Genomic DNA, 24,165 nt, shown 5'->3' on the forward strand with positions numbered 1-24,165 from the left:
TAAGAATATGGTCTTTGGAGTCCTACTAATGTGGATTTAAATCTGATCTCTACCCCTTCCTCCTGTGTGACCTTGAGAAAGCCTCAGTTTTTCCATCTGTAAAATGAAGAAATTGTTACGGGGGAATCAAATGAGATAATCCTTGCAGAATCCAGCACACAGCCACCTACACATGGTAAGTCTCAGCGCAGACATCCTTTCAAGTTGTGTTGCTGATAGATAAAGTCTCTCTGAGATCCGCCGATCTGCAGTTTTCTGAGGCCATGGCTTGACCATGCTGCCCTTCTACTATAGAATGAATGTTTTCCTGCAGATCCAAGCTCTCACTATGTTTAATCAAATTTAACCCATAGAATATTCACAGCAACATTATTCATAATAATGCAAAAGTGGAAACAACCCAAACACACATGAACTGATGAATGGATAAACAAAATGTAGTATATCCGTACTTACTAAATATGGGATATTATTATCTGGTGATAAAAAGGAATAAAGTCCTGATACCTACTACAACATGGGTGGACCTTAAAACATCATGCTAAAAGAAAGAAGCCAGACAAAAAAGGCCACATACTATATGATTCCTTTCATATGAAATGTCCAGGTTAGGGCAGTCTGTAGCGACAGAAAGCAGATTACTGGTTGACAAAGAGCTGGGGAAAGTGGAAATGGAGAATGACTGTTGATAGCTATGAGCTTCCATTTAAGAATGACGAAAGCATCCTAAAATTAGGTTATGAGGATGCTTACACAACTGTGTCAATATAACAAAGTATTAAATTGTATATTTTGAACAAGTAAATGCTTATGTTGTGTAAATGAAATCTTAAAGCCATTAGTATAGCTGATGATGAATACTTGTCCTTCAGTGTCCATTTGTACACATAGAGTGCCATGTTCACTTTTATATAGAATGCATGCATTTATGTATATTGTATACAATGTAGGCATTTGTAGGCATGGCCTTTTTGTTTTCACTTGCATGGACTACTGAATCTGAGGGCAGGACCTTTGTGTGCTTAGAAACTCTTGATTGATCTGTGGGTCCCACCCACAGATGGAGGCCAATTTTAACTTGTCAACCGCTCAGAAGCAAGACAGAAAATTATCAAAGAGACTTGCACCGTGAATACTTATTCAGGATAGATGAAGACAGTGGCTCCCAGATGCTAATCTGTGTATTGGTAGCATTTTTAGTGATGAAGTGTCTAAAAATTAGAACCAAGTGATTAATAGTATTGTCTCAATATGAATTTATTAGTTTTGACAGCCATACTATGATTATGTAAGATGTCATCATTACAGGAAGCCAGGTAAAGGATATATAGAAACTCTCTATTTTTGCAACTTTTCTGTAAATATACTTTTTTTCTACAATAAAAGTTTACTTACACAATCTACTACCCCCCAATAAATCCAAAAACCCAAACTAACAACAGTGACAAAATAAAGACAAAGACAGAAAGACCTTGGCAGTAACTTAAAATAAAAAACTCTCTTCTATTCTAAAATGATCATCTTGATATTGGTAATGTTAAATGTTCCTTTTATGGAGAGGCATTAAATGGAATTTGCATTTATTCTTTTCCAACTTGACAACATAAAAGGTGACAATTCTATGTCTCCAGAGTTGTAGCATATGCAGTCAGATTCTGTCCCTGTTCTCAGCCAGCACTCTTCCCCTGCATGGGTGGGATTCTCTAAAGAGTGCTGTCTACACTGTCTCCCAGAGGTGCCCAGGGAGTCTGTGCCCCAGTGGCCCACACAGGTAACCTTAAACTCTCTGCTGGGCACCCTATTGACTCTTTGCCTCCTCTGCCTTCCTTCCCCATCCCTACTGGTGTTTGCCAGGGTTACCTCCTGCTAAAATATCTGCCCTTGGATTCCTAGCCTTGATCTGCTCCTGGGCTACCCAAATTAAGACATTTGTGGTTTGTGAAGTTGAGAATATGGGACTACTGACTAAAGCTTAAACTGAAATATGGAATACCGTGTGTATGTGTCATTTCCAGGATGGCCATTAGCACAGACCAGGAGTGGTGCTAGACCCTGGGCGTGGGAACTCGATTCCTTGGGTTGTCACAACAAAGTGTCAACAACTGAGTGACTTACAACAATGGAAATTTATTATACCATCTCACAGTTCTGGAGGGTAGAAGCTGGAAATCCAGGTGTGGGCAGGGCCATGCTCTCTTGGAAGGCTCTAGGGGAGGATCCTTCCTTGCCTGTTCTAGCTCCTGGTGTTTGATGGCAAGCCATGGCTTTCCTTGGCTTGCAGCTGTGTGGCTTCAGTTTCTGTCTCTGTGGTCACACAGTGTTCTCCACGCATCCCTCTGGGCTTCCCTCTTCGTATAAGGACACTAGTTGTATTGGATTAAGAGCCCACTCTACTCTGACCTCATTGTAGCTTAACTAATTACATATGCAATAGTCCTGCTTCCAAATAAGGCCGCATTCTGAGGTCCCAGGAAGGACAGGGATCTTTGATGGACACAATTCTATCCAGTGCAGGATGCAAAGAGGAAGACATGGACAAGACCCTGCCCCAAGGTGCTTATAGACAACTGGGTGTGTATGCATGTGTGTGCAGATATTAATGAAACAAACAGAAGCCAATGAATAATTACAAAGATATAGACTTTTTAAAAAGGATAGTCTGAGCTCACATGAGAAAGCAAGCTGGCCCAGCCTGAAGAGGTGAAGGCGAGAAAGTCCAGAAACCCAGGTGAAGGATAGGAGCAGCCATGGGTGAACATCAGCAGGTGTTCACCTCCCACCTGAGGCCAGGCGCTCTGTTCTCACTGGCTGTGCATCGAAGTTATTTTAAAGGCCCTGGAAGGGCTGAGAGCCAGGGAGAGACAAGGGGCAGAAAGAAGAGAGCATGTGGAGTTTAGCAGGTGCACTGGATGGAGGATGGAGAAACACCCAGTTCAGTGACCTACATACAGCAAGATCAGCAAGATCTTCTACGAGCTTCCAGGAGACACGCCCCATCCCACAGATGGACTTAGTTCTATGAACACGGGGTCCAAGGAGGACCCACAGACATCTGGGGATGCTAACGTAGGGTGGCCTCTACAGAGCCCTTGCTGCATCTGGTTTAGGTTGGCTCAGAGAGAAAGATGTCCAGAGTGGAGGTGAGGGGAGTGGAGAGAGGAATGGGAGGGCTAAAAGGGCAAGGGACCTTGGAGAGAAAAGGAAGAGAGTGAGGAGAGAGGGAGATGGATGGATGGATGGGAAAGGAGAAGAAAAGGTAGAAGGCTGGATGGAGAACATCTCTCTACAGACAAAGAAGAGGGGGAGGAAGAGTGAGGAGAGAGGAGGGGAAAAAGAACTGAGGCAAGGGGAGAGAGAGAGGGTAAAGGAGGGAAAGACAGATATGGAGAAAGAAATGGAGACCTAGAGACAGACAGAGGTGGAGAGAGATGGAGAAAGAGAGCGATAGGGAGAGGGAGATTTCTTTCAAGAGAGCAGAGTGCGCTCCCTATCTGGAGCCTGAAGAATGGCTCTGCTCCTCCTGCTTTCTTCCTCCCCCCCTTTCACCTCCCTTTTCTCTCTGGAACATTCCCTGAGGTCCCCTAATGCACTTAACTATTGCCTTGCTAACCAAGGCCTACACTTGCTGGCTGAAAACCACATCAGTGGTTTCACCCAGAAAAACCACGTTCAGCATTCAGCTTCCAACAATAAGTGGCATAAGTAATAGCATCGGACCCCCCTTTGCTGGAGGGGCTTCCTGACAATTCGTTCTCTCTGCGATGTTGAGACTGATTGCCTGGGAAAGACAATGAAATCACACGGGAAGTCCTATTATTGGGGTGAACCGTGTGACTTCACTGGCTGCACAATGGTGCACGGGGCATGGGGCGTTAGATTTGGGACTCTCTGGGAAGCATTAGATATGAAATTACTTTGCATGATGCAGCTCAGACGTTAACAGTGCAATGCTCGGGACTACATGATTCAGTGAGAAAATATAAATGGAAAATTACTGGAGCTGAAATTTTATTGCAAAGTTATTTATCTTTGTTATTACTTTCTGAATCCTTTTGTGCTTTTTGTTCACAGCGACGGATAGAGGCACTCTTACTTACACTTTAAGTAGAGATTAGGAGGGGAAAATATTCCTCGCTGTACCACAAAATACAGATTAAGTCTCAGCTCAGGCCTCTGATTTCACCCATTACAATGAAATGTCTAGAAACTGAAATAATAACAATAAAAAAGTTTTGTAGTCTTTTCCGCAGACAGTTCACATGGCTTCCTACTGATTCCATTTAGCCTTTCTTATTAGAATATTAATGGCAAAAATAGAACTCTGATGGAGACGTGCCTGGGATTTCATAATTGCACAGACTCCAGCTTGTAACCCAGGTATTCAGAAGATGAGTCTGGGAATTTTGTTGAATCAGACCCATAAGATAACACCAAAATCAATAATCTAAATAGCCACCCTTTACTTTTTCAAAGAGCTCTATTATGTTTAGGATCGTCACCAATATTCTCTTCTTTGATTATTTTTTAAACTGTATATGGTTTTTATTAAAAGAAAAACTAATTTTGCTTATAAAATAAAAATATGCGTTGCAAAATATATGTATACATAAACATACACATTTAAGAGTTTTAACAAAAGATTTTCTGTTTCTACATTCATTATCATGCAAGAATTTGCTGCTGTATTCAGAGAGAAAGAAATAAGGGTTTTCCTTTTCTCTTCTCTGGTTTTTACAGTCATGCCGTGAGGGCCCGGAGACTGTGTCACTGTTGTGATGATAGAGTGCAGGGCCCTTCAAAGGGAGGTCTGTGGGCCAGCAGCACCCAAGGTAACCCTGGGGAGCTTGTCAGAAGAATTCAAAATGTGCGTCCTCGGCCCCCACCCTGGACCTGTGTGGTGGGGCCCAGGAATCTGTGTTTTAACAATGGGTTCAAGGTGGACATGCTTGGATACAGAGGCCTTTTCACTGGTAGATGTTGCCAGTGGGTGGGAATTAGGATATTGTGTCTGGAGTCAAATTGCCTGGGTTCAAACCTCAGCCCCACCACTCTGTCCCTTAACTCTGTGGTATCAGGTAAGTTATTTTTTTCACTTATGTATTTATTTATTTGAGGCAAAGTTTCTCTCTTGTTGCCCAGGCTGGAGTGCAATGGTGTAGTCTCAGCTCACTGCAACCTCTGCCTCCCGGGTTCAAGTGATTCTCCTGCCTAAGCCTCCCAAGTAGCTGGGATCACAGGCACCTGCCACTATGCCCAGCTAATTTTTGTATTTTTAGTAGAGACAGGGTTTCACCATGTTGGCCAGGCTGGTCTTGAACTCTTGACCTCAGGTGATCCACCTGCCTTGGCCTCTCAAAGTGTAGGGATTACAGGTGTGAGCCACTGCTCACTTGCTTATCTTAAAATAATGCCTTGGCAGTGGGGTGAGGTGCAGTGGGGGACATTTTGGGGTGCTTGCAAGTGTGTATCCTCATTCTCTGTTAATCCGAAAGGGCTCTCCTCCCAAGCACCCAATCAGCAAGGTGGGTCTGAGGATACCTGTGAGAAGTAATTCAACACATCTTTCACGTATGGGCCAATTTGTTGGTCTAAGTTAAATCAGAGTGACAAGGACACCTGCTTAAAGAGTGAGTTCTAAAGCCCCAGGAATTAGGTGATATCTTGAGCTGGGGTGAAGCAAGGCAAGTGGGATGGGGAGAGATGGCTGGCTTCTGCAGGAGTGAGGCTAAGGGAGGAAGGCAGGGCTGCCTGGCAGCCCGCATGTTCCAGAAGAGGCCACGCGAGATGTCTGTCCCACAGGGGCTTATAGCACCTTGCATTCCCTCAAAGGGCGGTGTCTCATGTCCCCTCTGTTAGGCTCTGAGTGGGCTTTTGTGACAGCTTTGATAATGTTCTGGAAGAGATGCTGCTGGGCTTCTGGGCTCCCGCGACCCCTTAGAGAAAGTGGTGCAGCTTCTCGTTGGCTCTGTCTCTCTCCGAACACGCCCCCTCTGGAGTCCTCTGGAAAGGAAGACACTGAGCAACCAAATAACATATTTTGACACTAATTTCCTGAGACCATTTTTCTTTTTTCTTTGAGATGGAGTCTCGCTCTGTCGCCCAGGCTGGAGTGCAGTGGCACGATCTCCGTTCATTGCAAGTTCTGCCTCCCAGGTTCGCGCCATTCTCCTGCCTCAGCCTCCCAAGTAGCTGGGACTACAGGCACCTGCCACAACGCCCGGCTAATTTTTTGTATTTTTACAGAGACGAGGTTTCACCGTGTTAGACAGGATGGTCTCGATCTCCTGACCTCGTGATCTGCCTGCCTCGGCCTCCCAAAGTGCTGGGATTACAGGCTTGAGCCACCACGTCCGGCCTCAGACCATTTTTCTAGAGATGGTGAAATTGCCCCTGCAATGAATCAAGCAATAGATAAAAATATTGGTCCAGTGTTTGGGGAGAATGGTAGGATGTTCTCTGGCTGAGCTCTCTCTTTCCTTCTCTCTCTCTCTCTCTCTCTCTCTCTCTCTCTCTCTCTCTCTCTCTCTCTCTCTCTCTCCCTTTCCTTCTCCTTTCTCACTCTCTCTTCTCCCCATTCCCACTCTCTCCACTAGGTTCTCTTCTCTCTCTGTCTCCCTCTCACCCTCTTTGTCACTGGGCTCTCTTTACGTGTTGCTTTTCTAGAGAAGTAATCCCAACATAAGGTATATTGAGAAGTTTTCAATGGTTTTCCTCTCAGAACCCTGTTCATGGGGTCTAGCAGGGCATGCACCCCAAGAATCCTAATTCTTGGAATTTTAAATACTAACATTTGGGGATGAAGGCCTTGTTTCTGTGCTATCAAACAAATAATATTTCTGTGAACACACACAGACGCATGCCCACACACACACACACACACCCCACTCCAGTACTTACACGCACGTCCACCTTCTTCCAGGAGGAGGAAAGGAAAGGGAAGGAAGCTTTTTCTCCATTGCCCAAAGTCTTTGATATTTGTATTAGTCTGTTCTCACACTGCTATAAAGAACTGCCCAAGGTGGGATAATTCATAAAGGAAAACGGTGTAATTGACTTACAGTTCCGCATGGCTGGGGAGGCCTCAGGACACTTACAATCACAGTGGAATGCACCTCTTCACAGGGCAGCAGGAGAGAGAATGAGCGCCGAGCAAAGGGGGAAGCCCCTTATAAAATCATTATATGAGAACTCACTCACCGTCACAATAACAGCATAAGGGAAACCAGCCCCATGATTCAATTATCTCCACCTGGTCCCTCCCTTGACATGAGGGGATTATTACAATTCAAGGTGAGATTTGGGTGGGGACACAGAGCTAAACCACATCAATATTGATTTCTTATTTACTGATTTTCTAATTTCCTAGAATTCATCTGGGCCTTGTACTGTCTTTTGGTGCAGGTTTAACCACAATCTTGACTGTGTTAGGAAAAGTCTCCTGATGCCATGGACTCAGCCTTGCAAAAATGGTCTCCTCTGTATTTTATCCAGTTCTTTAGAGTAGGTAGGGAATTTTATTGATTGAAACATCTTTATAAAAAGACTCTTCTCCTTCCATCCCTCCCCTGAAACACATTTCTTTCTCTTGACATTTCATAAATTTCTGGTTATATTTAGTAATAATAGCAAGAATAGCAGTGATGATAGCAGTAGAGTTGTAGTAATTGATCCATATGCTAAAATTTTATGATGTCTCACGTTTTTCTTTAACGTGTATAAACTCACTGATTCTTTGGGAAGTCACTCAGTGGGTTTGGGACGAGGCTAACTGCCCTTGTCTTCCCATCAGGGGAGCTGTCACTCAGATAAGTTCAATCAGCACAGGCCATCCCCTGGCCTTGGGATTTGTGTAAGGATGAGAATGAGACCCCAAACGCCCCATAAGAATAGATCATGTGGGTGGGGTGGGAGAAGAGGTCTTCTGCTAGTGAGATCAGAACTGTAAACTTCATGGAAGCGGGGGCTTTGTGCTTGTCCCTCCTTCTTATGGAGAAAGACTGTCTGGACATGAGGTGATCCCCAAGAAAGCAATCCAGGAAGCAAGGGAGGGGACATGTCAAGAACATTTGAACACAGAGTCAGCCTCGCTTCATTTCCATATGTCTCATGAAATTCCATTTACATGAGCTAGCATTTTTTTTCTGTAACTCAGATTGAGTTCAGTTTTGTCATTTGCAGTCAGAGTCTTGGTAGTACAATTACTATGGCCATTTCGTTGATAGCAAGCTACAGCTGACAGAGCTGAGGTCGTCTCCTCCAGGTCCCAGAGCTGCTATGTGGCTGAGCCGCAGTTCAGAGCCAGGGTGACTCAGCTTGCAAGCCTGTGCCCTCACCTCCATGGCATGCTTCTCCCAGGCTGGCACTGAATCACCGGAAGGACTCCTTAAGACATGGATGGGGGATCCACCCCAGAGGTCCTGAATCAGCAAGTCTGGGGAGGAGATTGAGAATTGACTTTTCTATCAAGTTCCCCAGTGATGCTGATGCTGCTGGTGTGCGTACCACGTTCTGGAACCTCCGCTCCCTGCTCTACTGCCTTCTGGGTGGAGCCCTAGAGCTGAGCTCCCAGCTGTGGGCATGGCAGGCACTGAGGAGTGTTGCTTTAGGGTAATGTGTTAACAGTCTAAGAAGGTGCGTGGTGAGTAGGCTGACCATTTCTCTCTCTTATTGAACAAAATATTGCTAAAACCTGGATTTTCTCAGCTGTAAATCACTGAAATATGAATAAAATTACCCCTACAATGAATCAATCAATAGATTAAAATATTGGCCCAGTGTTCAGGAAGGACTGAAGGATGCTCATTGAGCTCTCTCTCTCCTTCTCTCTCTCTTTTCTCCCCACCCACACTCCCTCCCCCGTGTTCTCTTCTCCGTCTTTCCCCTGTCCCCCTCTCCTTTGCTGGGCTCTCTTTATGCATTGCTCTTACTCTGTACCAGCACAGGTGGGCTCTTGGCATGTGACAGGGCAGCCAGCCAGGCAGCTCTGTTCTGTGGGGCGATCTTCTCTGGCGGCTCCGACAGACACGCGTGCAAGAGGAGACTCTGAATAACTGGCCTTAGCTTGGATGCACCTCAGTCATGCTGTGGGCAGAGAGAGGCTGTGTCACCAGAAAAAAGGAGAGGGCTGGAGAAACATGCTGGAAAGACAAACAGCAAAAAGATTTTCCTGGATCATCCTGGCCCAATGTAACCATGAGTCATTAAAACTGGTGGAAGGTGGAAGAGTGCTCAGAGGGTTGAGACAGGAGAGGAAGGAGAAGAGATTCAAAGCATGAAGAGACTCAGCACTGCTGGCTGGGATGATGGAGGAAGGGGGCTACAAGCCAAGAAGTGTAGGCTCCCTTTAGACACTGGGCAGGGCCCGCAGCTGACATCAAGGAGACAGGACTTTGGTCTTGCAACAGTGAGGAAATGTGTTCCACTCACGCAGTGAGCAGGCAAGGAAGCAGGTTCTCTCCAGAGCTTCTAGAGAGAAACCACAGCCCTAAGACACCTTGATTTTAGCCCCGTGAGACCTATGCCAGCCCTCTTACTGCCACAGGGTGAGATAGGAAATTGGTGGTGTTTCAGTCACTGAATTTGTGGCAATGGGTTATAGCAACAATGGAAAACTACGGAAGAACCAAATACCTCAGCTGTATCAAATTAAGAGACATAAGCCCTGTTGCAAACCCTGGCTCATTGCCTCACCTGCAGGGTCCGTCATCCTCCCTGAGGTGCGGTTTCCTTGCCTTTAAGATAGAAATAACAGCACAACCAACCTCCCAGGTTGCTCTTTTAATTGAATAACATTATTCTTGTAAGGCACCCAGCACATACTAGCTGTTCAATAATTGTTAAATTATGAAGAAGAACCAAGAGAGAAAAAGAGACAGAAAGAAGCTCCTTTGATATTTTTTGGACTTTTAAAAATAAACTGGGTCAAAAAGAAATACAGCTTGAATATATGTTGCAGACTAATTCAGTTTTGAAGTCTTCTGAGAGCTTTTATATTTTCATCTCTATAAAATTGTAGAGTGCTGAAAATACTCCAAAATACATTAAAATTTCATTAGAAGGTGCCGTATGGGGCCACACCTTATTTTTCTTGAAAGGAAAGAAATGTGAAGGGGAGGGAACCAGAAACACATAATTTCAAAATTCCACTTCCAAATGCATCTATTTTTTGACATTTAAAATCGCAAACAGATTCAAATGCCTTGGCTGTAGTGTCACAGCAAGTTGAAAACCAAGCACATTAACATGGAATTATTTCTGTATTAAAAGGTTAACCTTGTCGGTGCTCAAATGTGCTTGCTTCCCATTTCATATGGCTGGGTGTGTGGTTTTTCTCCTGCATTACATTTTCCTATCACACAGAACAGCCTTGACCCAACTCTTTTATTTTTGCTCGACTTCCCTGTCTTTTAGGATGGACATAAAACCTTGGAGTCTTGGAGTTGGAGTCCTGTATACACCATCTACCAGGTGGGGCCGTGGGCTGGTTATTCAGCCTCTGTGATTCTCCCTGCTGGCACCTGTAAAGTGGGGACAACAGTGGAACTATCTGACTGATTGAGTGGTTGGAAGATGGGACAAGAGAACCCTGAGAATGCACTTGGCAGAGTAGCCCCTGAAACTCACAGGCTATAAATGTTCTCATCGCCTCCATTCACCCCCTTAACAGTTCTAGTGCCGAGTATCCAACCCAGGCTGGTGTTTATTCACTCCAGCGTCACATAAGTAATGTCATTCAAGGTCTCTGGATCTTATCCGCCTGTCTTTTACTTCTCAGCTCCTAGGTGCTCTGCCCATTGATTTGTTGCTGCTATTCTAGGAGGGTGTGCATTCAAAAATATTTATCATTCTTCCCCTGCCCACCCTATCATCCACGCCTTGACTATCCAGGGATGAGGGTTTATTCTCAAATCATTGGTCGGGGCCAAGCCCACACACATGCAGTATGGAATCGTGCTTTACTCATTGGTTTATTAACAGAAAATCATTTTCTAACTCACTATTACAATAACAATGATTATTGCAATTGAATTGCAATTCAAGGTGTCTTCCAGTGTTTCAATGGTTATTTTTATTTCGCAGTTGCCAGTATTGCTAATAACTCATGAGGGGTTACAGTAATCACCCACTCCTATTAGCTTCAAGGTGTCTGCAGCAGATGCAGGGAGGCAGGAGTTCTTGCGGGGCATAGGGGCTTTAGCAATCCCCTTGTTTGAGTCTCATCCAGGGAGTCAGCTTCTGTTTGATTCCTGTACTCGTCCACCTGCCACTTCCACCTGTCCAAGGCTTCTGAGGAACTGTCGGGTATGGAGGCACCTCAGACCTGCCAGGACGTTCTGTCTGACTTGACGTCTGACTTGACATCTGCCCTTTGTTCTGAGAGGCCAAGGTCAGGCAGTGGAAGGAGAGCTGGCTGCCTGCCTCTCTGCACAGGGAGGCTGAGCCTACTTCAGACCACCTGTCTCCAAAGCTCAGACCACTTAAGATGTGAACACAGAAAACCTGCAAGAACGTTTCTCAGGGGATGTGGGGTCTCTGAGTTGGGATTTCTCTTGAGATAAGGATTTGAGTGACTGAAGGAAACACCAGTTAGAGAGTGGGGAAGGGAGACAGGGACGGAAGGAGGTTGCATCCTTGAAGGTGCATCCTCAAGCTATACTCCATGAGGCAACTGACCCCGCTTGCAGCCTTTGTGGCACTATGAGGAAGTGGAGAAAATGTCTCTGCACTGTCCTGGGAGAGGTGTGGGAAAGCAAGGGCTCATCTGCAGCCTCCACCCATCCTGGGCCAAGGCTGCTCCCATTACCGATTCTGGACTCAGACAGAGCTGCAAGTGCCCCCCAGGTAGCAGCCTTCCGTGTTTTGAGGAGGCTCCTCACCCTTCTCCAGCCAGCTTCTTTCTTCAGCCTGATGCTTGGGGCTCCTGGCAACTTGAGGTCCGACCTCCTGGCTGTAGTGGTGGCAGTGACAGAGAGAGGGCTTAACAGAATCTCCATGTAGGAAAGAATCTTGAAGGGTGAGCATTAGGTATGTAAAGGGAGGGTGTTTACTGCAAACTGCAGGTGCACTGACGCCCATGTATGTCTGCAGCCACGGTCATTCCTACCTGGAGAGAGCTCAGGAGAGAGATGGTCAGGACAGAAGTCCGTCTGTGGCTGAGTCAGTACCTCAGGTGGGAAGGAAGCTGATGGAATCCTTCTTGGGCAGCTCCTGCCCCTCTCCAGCCTAAGTGTAAGCAGTTTGGAGCCCCAGCACTGGCTGCGGGGGGCGGGGGAGGGTTCATTTTCTCCTTACCTCCATCTGGAGCTCCCTGAAAATGCTGACAGGAAGGTGCGGGATGTTGCAGTCCCTGCTGGGCTGGGGCAGCCCAGTGTGGCCTCTCCAGGTGGAGTTCCAGGCTGCCGTGCAGTCAGGTGGGAGAGGAAGTCTAGGTGGACGGATGGGGCCATGGCTTCGAGCTGGTGGACAGGCACCTGGTAAGAACTCCTATCAGGACACTCAGAAATTTCTGGGGCCACTTTGAGGATCCTCATTTCATCAATCAGGCCAGTAGGTAGATAGTAGTGGAGGGTGTCTACCCACCACCAGGGGGTCAGCATACCCATTAGGAAACACAGGGAAAGTCCAGTTGATGGACAGGCTGTAGAGTAACAAGCCTCAAGATTAGGGAATTGTTTCATATTAAAAGGAGACTAAAGAGACATGAGAACTAAATGCACCAAGTGATCTTGGATGGATCCTGTGCAGGAAAAAAATCCTATCAAGGGCATTATTGGGACAACTGACAAAATTGGAATACGATCTATCATTTAGTTTTTGTATTAATGTTATATTTTCTGAAGTGAGTGACTGTGCTGAAAATATGTAATACGTCTTGTTCTTAGAGTGTAGACACTGAACATCATGGAGAAATGGGCACGGTGGGTGCCACCTGCCTAAAAATGACTCCGAAACACAAGCTTGCACACACACACGTGCACACGTGTGGAAAACTTGGCAAAATGTTAAAAATTAGTGAATCCGGGTAAAAGGTGTATTGGAGATCTTTGTACTATTCTTGCAAATTCTTTTATAACTTTGAAAATAATTTCAAAACAAAACATTTCTTAAAAAGGTATTTTGAAGGCCAGGCATGGTGGCTCACGCCTGTAATCCCAGCATTTTGGGAGTCCAAGGTGGGCGGATCACGAGGTCAGGAGATCGAGACCATCCTGGCTAACATGGTGAAACCCCGTCTCTACTAAAAATATAAAAAATTAGCCAGGTGTGGTGGTGGGCGCCTGTAGTCCCAGCTACTCGGGAGGCTGAAGCAGGAGAATGGTGTGAACCCAGGAGGCAGAGCTTGCAGTGAGCTGAGATGGTGCCACTGCACTCCAGCCTGGGTGACAGAGCGAGACTCTGTCTCGGAAAAAAAAAAAGATATTTTGAACTTATGTTTAGTTACAACTTAGGCCAGAATAGCACACCCATAGGTGCACACACAGGATTGTCTCCCTGAAGGTAAACAGCCCCCTGCCCCCATTACTCGTACCCCCACCCCACCCCCTCACCGAGCGTGGTTCATGGAGCACCCAGGCAACCCCACTGCAGACGCCAGCATTCGGGCGCATCCACTCTGGAACTCTGATTTGGGACTCATGCTTGAAACAGCCAATTGCGTTTTTTTCTGTCTTTATCCTCTTATTCCACATGACCTCTTTTGCTGTTTGCTCTGAAGCTGACCCTTACTGAGCCCCAAGGCCCTTCCAAGTGAATCATGACTGTGTCACATGGCCTGTATTTTAAGCCAGATTCTTGCTAACGTACTCGCAAAATTGGGTGAAAATTTATCCAGTCCTTTTGGCATGATGTCATGAAAGAAACTTAATTTTTTTGCTAGAGTGAGCCTGTCAGGCAGGGCCAAGGAGGTTACAGGAAGGGTATGGCTCACCCACAGACCCTCCTGGGGAAGCCAATATCCAAAATGCCCAGGCAAAGGAACTGTTAGGTCACTTTCATCAGAGAGAGAGATGGGCAGGGGGCCAAGCACTCACCCTCAGAGCCAGAGACATTGCCCCGAGGCACCTTTATATTAGAAAACGACAGGAAATAGAACAGTGCCACACAGGCAAAGCATCTGTCCATTGTGATCAAATCAGGTGCAAAGTATAAGAAATGAGAGGACCCTGTGATGTTGCTGGGGTCTTCCTTTCTCAGTATCTCCTTGAAGCTGAGGTCCAGGAGGGGCTGGGTCTGGCTGGAAGAAGGATTTGCAAGAGAAGGAAATCTACCCCCAACCCCCCAGAGGAAAGAGGGTGCTCCCCGTGGTGCAGAGTGGCAGCAGCTGGAATTAGGGCAGGCAGTGTAAGGCTGCTGCAGACACAAAAACTGAAAACACACAAGGACACTCCCAGGGATTCATAAACACGCCAGCCAGGTGTCCTCTCCACAGCCCATTTGCAGCCGGCAGAAAAACCCTCCCAATCTGCAGGGAGGAGCTTCACATGGACCCTGGAGAGAATGTTGTGCTTCAGCGAGTTCACGTAAAATCATCTCTGACGGTGTTGAGGAAAGGTGAGCAGGAGACTGGCCACCATATATTAGGTTTGTAAAATTTTAATAATGTTCCTTTTAATTTGTGAAGTCAATATTTTCTTTTCTCTGTGCTGGGAAAGGCTGCGCCGTGCGGACCGACTCAGGGTCCTCTCCTCGCTGGGAGGCCATGGCCTCTTATGTCTTATTCACTGGCCTCCTGGCAGACTCATAATGAGCCCACGGACCTGCTGTGGAATGAAGCCAAAGCTGTGAGTGTGTCTGGGTGACTTATTCTCCTCTCCCAGTGCCAGGGAACTTTGGTCTCTCAGTCACTCATGGATTCAGCAGATACTTCGGAGCAGCTGTTATGGACCAGGTGCTCATAGCTCTCACATCACTAGGTACTGAGGTGAGAGCTGTGAGCAGAAAGGCAAAGTCCCCACCCTGGGGGGCTCACATTCCAGCCAAGAGATGCACAGGAAATAAGGGAGCAGACAGCCCCACGGGGTGTGCTGTGAGATGCCAGCTATGATGATGAAGCCGCTCAGGACTGGAGCGGGTGGCTGGAGATTAGGCGGGTCAAGGTCTTCGGGAAAACTGCAAGGCCACCTGAGCCCAGGGGACAGGTGCCTTCAGATGAATTAGGGGTCAGGGAGTGGGAGCAGTGGAGGAGGACCTGGGACATGGGAAACAGTGGGAGGAGCACAGCCTGTGGGGCTCAGGAAGGGTTTTGGGTTGCATCTGAGTGACAGGAGAAGTGGGTTTGGAGATAGAGTAATGACATGGTCAGAGCTGTGTTTTTATAAGGAGCTTCTGATGGTGAGCAGAGATGGGGTCTGGGGTCAAGGACAGAAGCGGAGGGATGAGGCAGTCAGTATCAAGGCCAGTCAAAGCATTAGAATGACCCTACTTGAATTCAGTGTCTGTGATCCTCAATGGCTGCCCAGACTGAGCTGTGCGAGGCAGAGTGTCCCTGTTCCTTTTCTGTCCCCATGAGTGGTCACGGTATTGGTGACAGCGGGAAGCAGCCAACACTTAGGGGGTACTCTTGATGGGCTAGACCAATGCTTCTCAACAAGGGGGATTCTTCTCCACAGCGGACATTCAGCAACGTCTGGGGGCATTGTCATTGGCACATTTGGGGGTTGTGCTCCTGGCACCTAGTGGGTGCAAGCCAGGGATGGCGCTCAGCATCCTGCAGGGCACAAGATGACCCCACCTCAGAGTAGTGTCTGACAAAGAAAGTCCCAAGTGCTGAGGCTGAGAAATCTTGGGCCAGAACAGGATAAAGGCTACGTGTGCTTTGCTTCATTTCATCCTAGGAGAACCCTGTCAGGAATTAAGATTCTCATTGTGTAGTTGGGGAAGCTGAGACACGGAAGGCTGAGCTGTCTGACGTGACGCAGCTGGGGAGTGGCCGAGCTGGGATTGGAGCCCAGGTCTGTCTGACTCTGGAGTCTGTGCCTTTAACTGATGCAGAAATTCAGAACATCCATGCTGAGGCATAGCAGGGGTCCAGCATACACGGGGGCTCAAGTGCATAAAAAACCCTCTCTTTGTTTTGAGATGCAAGTTCGTCAGGACCTCCAAAACGTTGCCTCCCATCTTCCCCTCCTCCAAACTGTTCGGCGATCCCCTTGGTTTGTTCAGCCTCCCCAGAGTCATCAAAACATTGACACCACTGCCCTATTACTCATCAAAAATGCACCCTGTCACACCAGCAAGCCAGGGGTTAAGGCATTTCAAGGTGAGGGTGGAGGAGACTGAGTTCAGCAGAGGGTGAGTGGCCCTGTGGGAGCCGTGCCCGGACATGACAGAGGTGGGATTCCAAATATGAAAAACACCTTCCTCCTGCCCCAGGCCCCTTTCTTATGAGAATACAACAGGCAGCCAGTGGTCTCCAGCATGGGGATTCCTGGACCACGTCATGTGGTAGGTGACCCCTGAAGGCTCACTGCACCTGCTGTATCTATTGGACGTGTGTGTGTGTGTTTGAGTTGACGACTATGTATAGGAATTCAATTCAGCAGACATGTGGATGCTTACCACAGGCACTGCCTCCACTTGCTTTTGCCTGTGTGCACCTGCTCATGCAACATCTTCATGGCAAACCCAGGGGCACATGCACTGGGGTAGTGCAGGATCCAGCGGTGCCATCTGCACCCAGCAGACTTTCCAGGAGAGAAGATTGACTGAGCACTCAGCCATCAATGTCAGCCCGTAGTGGAAGGCTCTAGGGCAAAAATTATTTTATGGGCATCGCAGAACAAGTCTTCATTGAACACTGTGAACTGGACAAGTGGGAAGGTGGATGAAGAGCTAATTCACTGAAACAAGGTGAGGCCCCACGGACCAACCAAAATGTGGAATCAAGGCTGCTACTGTAAGGACTTTCAGCTGCTTAATGATATATATTCCTTCTCCTGTTATAGATGAGACGCCCGAGAATGTTCCCTCCCCAACTCAGAATCCTTTGCAAAACCACCAGGATCTTGGACAAAGAGGTAATGAAGATTTTCTGCAATTAAAAAAAAAAGAAAGAAAGAAACTTGGAATGAATCTATTTTTGCCACTTCAAGTGTGGGTTCACCTGACCCATAATTGCCATGTTCCTGCTCATTTTGCCTCTCTGCCCCCAGCTATTGATTTGATTTGGGAGATAAATATGCTGCAGTGTTATTTAGAGTCAACCTGCCTCTGAGTGTGGGTTAGGGGAGTGGGGAGGAGAGAAGGTGGCACTGAGCAGAATTTTAATCAGGTTTTAGCGGTCTCTACCTACTCATGTAACTAATCAAATACTCCTGTCTTGAGGGCAGAAATTCACACAATGCATTTCCATTAAAAAATTACTCTTTAATCAACTTCCTCCTACTCAGGGCCATCCGAGGGGCAGGAGGACCAGGCATTCTTGCCAAGGTCATCCTGATTGTGGAAGCTTGCCAGGACACAGTCCCATCTCTGGAACAAAGTCTTCTTCGTGCGTGGTGAGATGGAGTTGGTGTCTTTTGGTTTTATTAACCTAGGGACTATTTACCCATCTCACTATTTCCCTTGCATATGTCTAAAAGGCAAAACTAGGAAAGGGCTAGGTGGTCTCTGAATCCTCTCCTCTCTATCTCCCTAAAAGAGGTGGCTGTTTCTGTCAAGACCATTTGGTGGCTGGAGATACCCACGGCAGATAGCTACTTACTCAGCTATTTCCGTGTGTGTGTATGTGTGTGTGTGTTGCGGAGGTCTTCATATTTGAAAAAATATTTTCTTTATATATGACAATACTTGATTCCAACAAATTATATCATAATGCTGGAAGTCCAGGCAACCTGTTAAGCCAGAGTGGCAGATCCATTATGTGGCCTGGGAATCAGTGTGGACCCTTTCAGTGACCCTGAAATCCTAAGTGTAGATTACACACCCTGCTTTCATGCTGAAGTGCTGCAATATGACCCAAAAGGAAGAAATAAAATCTCTCAGTTGTTGTTGCTAAGAATTCTTATTACCAAGAAAATCCATGCATGCAGTATAAACTGTTGGTTTTCTTAGAGGGCAAAAATCAGGGTTAAGCCTGGGTTTTGGCCTCCTACAAAAACGTAAGGCAGCAATGAGGAAAGATGTGATCCTTTACTGAAAGAAAACAAATACATAGGATCATAGGAAAGGTTTCACAGCTAGATTTTTTTTGGGGATGGAGTCTAGCTCTGTTGCCTAGGCTGGAGTGCAGTGGCAAAATTTCAGCTCACTGCAACCTCCACCTCCCAGGTTCAAGTGATTCTCCTGTCTCAGCCTCCCAAGTAGCTGGGATTGCAGGTACCTTCCACCACACCTGGTTAATTTTTGTATTTTTAGTAGAGACGAGGTTTCACCATGTTGGCCAAGCTGGTCTCAAACTCCTCACCTCAAGTGATCTGCCTGCCTTGGCCTCTCAAAGTGCTGGGATTACAGGTGTGAGCCACTGTGCCCAGCTGGCTTCATAGCTAGATTTTGGATGCTAGAGTCTGTGGAAATTTTGTCTTCTCTCTCTGTCTCTCTCTCACCCTTCTGAATGCCTGCCCCATTTTCTTTACTTTTCTAAAATGTTTCCATTGCTTTTCTATCTTGCTCATGCTTTTCAGTTGCAAATGGTAGAATCTGTCCTAGCTAGTAGCTAGTTTCAACATAAAGGGATTTCCTTAAAGGGCCTTGGTTAGCTCACAGCATCCCTAGGAAAGTCAGTGACTTGGGCTTGAGGTCTATGCACCCAGGAACACTAGCCCTCACTGAGCTGCTTCCTTCAGGGTCCAGGATGCCCACTGCCCCTGCTGTCTCTGAAGCTTGCTGTGGGGCAGGCTGATGCTATTGGTGTAGACCTAGACACAGGTCCCTGCAGTTAGGACAGATACCTGACCTGGTCCCACATGCTGTGAGGGCACAAGACCCCGTGTCCTTATTCTTTGCCAGAGCTTGGAAGCAAGGAAGACAGATACATCAGGACGGTGCCTAGGCAGTCTGCAGCTGATGGTCCTCTATCCACTTCATAATCTTTACTGTGTGCCAGTGAACAAGAGCCCCAGGTGCCCACCCTCCTCAGAGACAGTTCTGTGTGAAGGATAGACCAAACCAAGCAAGCAGACAAATACATCACAGTAATTGTATGAGGAGGAAAATCAGCAAGGAAACCAGCAGTCAGTGTGCGGAGAGCTGTTCCCCAGATGGAGTCAAGGAAGTCTTCCTGCAGAGGTGACGTGATTGAGACGGGAGTTGGGGAAGGTGCACTGGAAGCTGGGTGGGTCTCAGAGGGCAGCCTGGTGGTTTTTTTGGCCTGGTTGTGTGTGTCAGGCATGGCCGAGGGCACTAAAGGAAGGGTGCCTCACTGCAGAGGAGCAGGAAGCTCCAGTGCCTGCAGGCTCCTGGGATGGAGTAAGGACATGTGGGTGTCGGGATGTGATTCTGGTGAAGCATTTGAGCCCTACCACTCCAAAACCTGAGTTCAAGAACTCACCCGCTACATATGAGCAGTGTGGGCTTGTGAAAATTAACCTCTCTTATCCTTGGCTTTCTTTTTGGTACAATGGAGTTGATGAAAAGCATCAGCTTCAGAGGATTGGAGGAAAGGCACGTAGAGTGCTGATGACAGGGCCTGGCACACAGCAGGAGCTCAACCAATGCTCAGCGCTGAGAAGGGACTCACTGTGCTTAGCAATATTGCTGCGAGAAAGCCAGATTGTCCCTTCAGGATCCATCAATGCCGAGGGCAAGGAGAGAAAAGCATTTGGGATTTTCTTTTATGGGTCTCTTCTTTCAATTTCATTTTCATGTATCTCAATTTTTGTTGACTGTATTCACCACTACTTCTTGACTGTTTTCTATGTTCTAGGCACTTTTCACAAATATCTATTTAATCCTTAGTTCTCTATGAATTAAATAGCTATTTGTGAAATCCTATTGGTGGAATCCTCCCACCTTTGTGAGTGTGTGTGTGTAACTTATGTATCATAGAGTTTAAGTAAACTGTTAAATATTACACAGCTATTGAGTGGTGTAGCTGGGGTTTGAACCAAAATCTACCTGGCTCCAATTTCCTTCTCCTGACCGATATTAGTTTGTTGGGCATCACGAGGTGAGGGCATCTAAAAAGTCTTGTGTGTTTAGATCCTTCCTGGATTTCTCAGGGACTTGTTTCTGTTGACCAACAGGTGTTAGGAGGTAGAAGGAAATGCATGTAAAGTACCGGCCTGCAACTGTTGCTTCTGGCAGAAGAGCTGAGCTTCACCCATCTCTGCCATTAGATAAAGGATGTGGTTGCTATTGCCCAAGAGCCTTCTTCTTGGAAATAATGCCGAAAAAAAAAAAAAAAAGCAATTCCTTGCAAATCCAGCAGTCACTGAAAACACAGAGAACTAAGTTTTTAGGATGGTCAAAAGCCACCCACCTAGTCCATTTTATTTGTTTCCTGTTCATTTCTTTTATTTTCTTCTTCTATCTCCATAATCTTTATTTCCCCACATGACAAGATTCTCATCTAACTCTCTATTTAACATACCAGTGCTTCTTGAGGACGCCATTATCTATTGTTTCTTATGGTGCACATTCATTAGCACTTGCCAGAGAGGGGCTGTGTACTGTCATTTCTGCGCCTGCCTTTGTAGGTTTTAGATTAATTCCTGCTGTGGTCATGTTCTTTGGGATAATTTTATCAAGATTTTCTTTCTCTTGCTTTATTACTTGCTTTCTTGGTTACTTTATTAAATTTTAAAATGTCTTATTAAGGTTACTTCTTTCATTGTGACAAAAGTATAACTTTTCCAACTTTGCTCTAAAAACTTGTAGAACAAACTCTTAATAGCCCCCCCCTCTCCCCAGGGACATGGGGCAGGACTAGGGTGGGAGTGTGGTGGGGAAGAACAGCTCTTACTTTTTAGTCTAAGTGTTTCTTTATGGCTTCAATTATTTATAACCATCACAGACTATTTTAATGAATTGTTTTCAGTAATAAATAAGACTTGTAGATCTGATAATGTTATTTTTATAACCTTTTTTATAATCAGGCCATGCTCTTCAAGATGCAGAGGTATGAGAAGTCCTTTGTGAAATAACTTTTAAGAACTGTGCATTAAAAAGATGGCTAATGGCAATCCCAGCACTTTGGGAGGCCGAGGTGGGTGAATCACGAGGTGAGGAGTTCAAGACCAGCCTGGCCAACATGGTGAGATCCTGTCTCTATTAAAAATGCAAAAATTAGCGGGGCATGGTGGTGTGCACCTGTAATCCCAGCTACTCAGGAGGCTGAGGCAGGAGAATTGCTTAACCGGGACCCAGGAGGCGGAGGTTGCAGTGAGCCAAGATCACGCCACTGCACTTCAGCCTGGGCTACAGAGCGAGACTCTGTCAAAAAAAAGAAAGAAAAAAAAACAAGGAAAAGAAAAGAAACTAGTGTGAATATGAGAGCTTCATTGAATCCAGGGATATGGCTTAATAGAGATTTTTAAGGCCACTTGACCTAACTAGAGTTTGCAGCTCAAATAGAAGTTTTATTGGGTTCTGTTATTGGATTATCCAGTGGGGCAGAGGTAGAGCTACCAGCTCCCAAATTAACACTGTAGATTGGCATCTACTGCAGGCAAATGACTTCCAACTTGGCCATCACTGAAAACCATATGGAAAGACAAGTTACAAAGTCTCTGGAGGCTTTTTGGTGACTTAGCGATTGGCCTTTTGGAAATGGACAGAGCAAGGAGACAGAACAAACCTGAATATTTGGTGGCTGCAGCTCTTTTGGTCTTCACAATCCATTAAGTCCTCACCTGGGTAGGTGTCTACCTGTTACAGGTGGGCAGGTAAGCCTGCTCGCTGGTCATGGAGGCAGGACACCTCTGGATGGAAAATGAGACTGTCTCGGAGAGCGACCCCTGGTGGATGGGGAGCTTTCCTGCACTTCACAAACATCACTAAAGGTGAATCCCATTCCCCTCCTCTCTCTACCTCCTTCTCTCTGGGCTCGTCTCTGTTTCCAGTCATCTAAATAGAAAGGAATCCTTAAAGATACAGTAGTCAAAACACTGTAAGCCCTCTCCTACCCCTCTGTCCACTCCCCACACTCACACATCAGATGTGGGTTTCTTAAATGTAAATCTAGAATTAATGCATTCAAGCCTGGTTCCTTGGGGGAAAGCTGGAATAACCAGCAAATGTCAAAATGTTTTCTTTAAATATCTAAATGAGTGGAAAATAAAACAATATAATTTCCCTAGGAATTACCTGGCCACTGGTCTTTTCCATAGACATGATACGTCCCCTTATTTCTCCCCAGGGTGAATCCAGTTGGGAGTATTTGACACTGCAGATCTCGGGGGCTCAGAGGGAGGCACCATTAGTTTAATAAGAGACGGTCCTGAGTCTGAGGGTTCTAAAGGTGGCCCCCATAGACTCTAGGCAAACTGCTTAGCCACGGTCTCATGAATGTCACATCTTTCTGTAGGTCTGGAAGAGACCTGGCAACACCTCCAGAAATGGCCTCCTTCTCTGGGTAGTACCAGTTAACCTCTAGAATCTAGTATAACTCGAAATCTTTATTGGAATTATCCAAGCCATTACCCTGCTCGCTGTATTAGCTCTGCCCTCGAGCGCTCTTGACTAAGTATCAGGGGAATGAAGAGCTTTGTCAATTGGAACCCAAGCCTCCCGATCTTAATTAGAGATGTGCCAAAGTACCTGAATTTAATGGGGGAGGTTGGCAGACAGTTCTCTCTCCACCCCTCTTGCATTTAATGACTTCATTACTGATTACTGTCCACAGCAATGCAGAAATTAAATATGCTCTGCAGAAAAGCAAAAAGGTTGAAATGCAGTTGCTTTTGCATAGCAAGTTCCACGCGAAGCTTTGCACTGTTTGCAAAACGGGGAGAGCCAAGATGTTAGCATGCCTCCCCCACACATACCCTGCCACAGCACAGCTCAGCCCAGCAGTCTGGCCTCCCAGGCCCGGGAGGGGCCCATACGGAAGGTGGGGAGAATGAATTATTCATGTGCTCGCTCCCATCCACAGATAATTCAATATTCTGCTCTCAATAATCTTTGCCAGCATTATCTGTATTCATTCTCTCGTTCTGTAAAGAAGGCTGCTAAGTAATTGTTAAATATCTTTCCTGCTCCCTGAATAAATTGGAGATACAGAAAAATAATAGGGATATGATTGCAACATATTCATTTGGTCATGTTTGCCCTGATTTAGTGGGGCACAGCAGACAGCTCCAGCATTCCAGAACTATTGCCATACACCGAGAAGGGTCAAAGTCACACTTTTTTCCAACGATTTTTCTCAGACGCTCATGCTCCTTAAGGCTTCCTCATAACCCATCACCCTGTGGTGGGGACACCAATTCTTAGCGTCCAGGTATCTTTTCCACTGAAGAGACATTCACGTCAAAATTCTGACAGTTTTCTTCTTTTATTTAAGCTAAACATTTCCATTTGAGACAAGAACATTTTAACCATTACATCCACAGGCTTTGTATGGTGAATTTGCAGGTTCAGTATTTCCCAGGCCAAGCAACAGTTTGTGCATATAGTAAATACAGCTGGAGGAAACTGTGTTTATAACACTTAGTTAGAAGGAGTAAATAGCCCTGGGTACTGATAAGAAAGGTAAAATGTATCCAGAGCTGCTGCAGAAGACAGAGGCGGAGGAAATGATGGAAATGGTGACCCTGTTTGTAGGAAAATCACCTGGAAAACAAACAGTTGCTTTAGCCTTTGCACAGGCAGAAAACTTTCAAGGAGAATGACTTTGACCCAGGAGGATGGGCTTTGACCTTGTTCCTAAAGGATCCAAGCCCTATCTAAGCTTGGGGTGGGGGACCGGCTCCAGGATGAGATGTCTGTCTGTGTCATTTTCCCTTTCTCTGTGAGCTTGTGAGCCAACCCGGAAGACACTGGGTGCTTTGGAAAAGAGCTCTCTGGGTTTGGGGGATCTGCTGGGGCTTACAGGTGGAGAATGGGGGGGACCAGCAGTGGGTTAGGGTGAAGATGGCCTCAGAGCATGGCGGGCTTCTGACAGCCCCCTCCATCCACGTTGGATCTCCAGTGTCATCAAGGTTGTTTACTGAGCTCCTGCTTGCAGTTGGCCTTGTGCTATAAAAAATACACTTAGACACTTAACACTTCTCTTCCTGAGAGCTTAGT

This window comes from Gorilla gorilla, chromosome 21 (assembly GCF_029281585.2).
Source record: "Gorilla gorilla gorilla isolate KB3781 chromosome 21, NHGRI_mGorGor1-v2.1_pri, whole genome shotgun sequence".
Classification (NCBI taxonomy): Eukaryota; Metazoa; Chordata; class Mammalia; order Primates; family Hominidae; genus Gorilla; species Gorilla gorilla.